Raw genomic sequence first — 752 nt, forward strand, 5'->3', positions numbered from 1 at the left:
GGGGGGTCTCGGTCTTCTGATCTGATGGCGGAGGCCTTGAGAAGGTGCGGAGATCAGGTGGCCGCCCCTTACCAGACAGTGGAAGAAGTGTCGGACATGGCCCCGAACAGTCCTCAGCAAGCCAGTCCTGCCCGGCTCCCGAGGGACCCGGACCGCCTGCGTGCCTATCCAAACGCCATCACCGTCTGGCACTCCCCAACAGGCGTGTCTTCTAGGTGGCAGGTTGTGGTAGCAGTGAAACTGTATACTCAGAATTACTTTCCTTTGCAGACCTGCCTTTAAAACCCCGCTGAGCACTACATTCATTCGTTCATTCAACATACGCCAAGCACTATAGGCGCTGGGAAAATGACAAAGTATGACATTAACACAGTTTCTGCCTGCCCTCTTGCACTTTGCACTCGCGGACGCTGTTAGTAGCTGCTATGTTTCAAGCATTGTGCTAAGCATGCAATACTTGCTTTATTTTTCAATTCCGTGCCCTTGAGATTGGTACAATGTATCCATTTCAAACCCGTTTGTTTCAAAGCCTCTAGACTTGACCTCTAAACGAAAGGTCACAGACCCACACATAATCACAGGGACCAAGATGGGTTATATCAAAGAAATTTAGTGTTTCAATCATCACGTTGACCAATTAATACTTCAAGTGACTTGGCTCTCAGTGTTGGGGAGAGTATAAGGAATAATGGGGACTCTGACCAACTATAAGTCAACATCTTTCTAAGGGCGGGGGGCAGGATGGTGGCTGC

The sequence above is a fragment of the Suricata suricatta genome, chromosome 8 (genome assembly GCF_006229205.1).
Source record: "Suricata suricatta isolate VVHF042 chromosome 8, meerkat_22Aug2017_6uvM2_HiC, whole genome shotgun sequence".
Lineage (NCBI taxonomy): Eukaryota > Metazoa > Chordata > Mammalia > Carnivora > Herpestidae > Suricata > Suricata suricatta.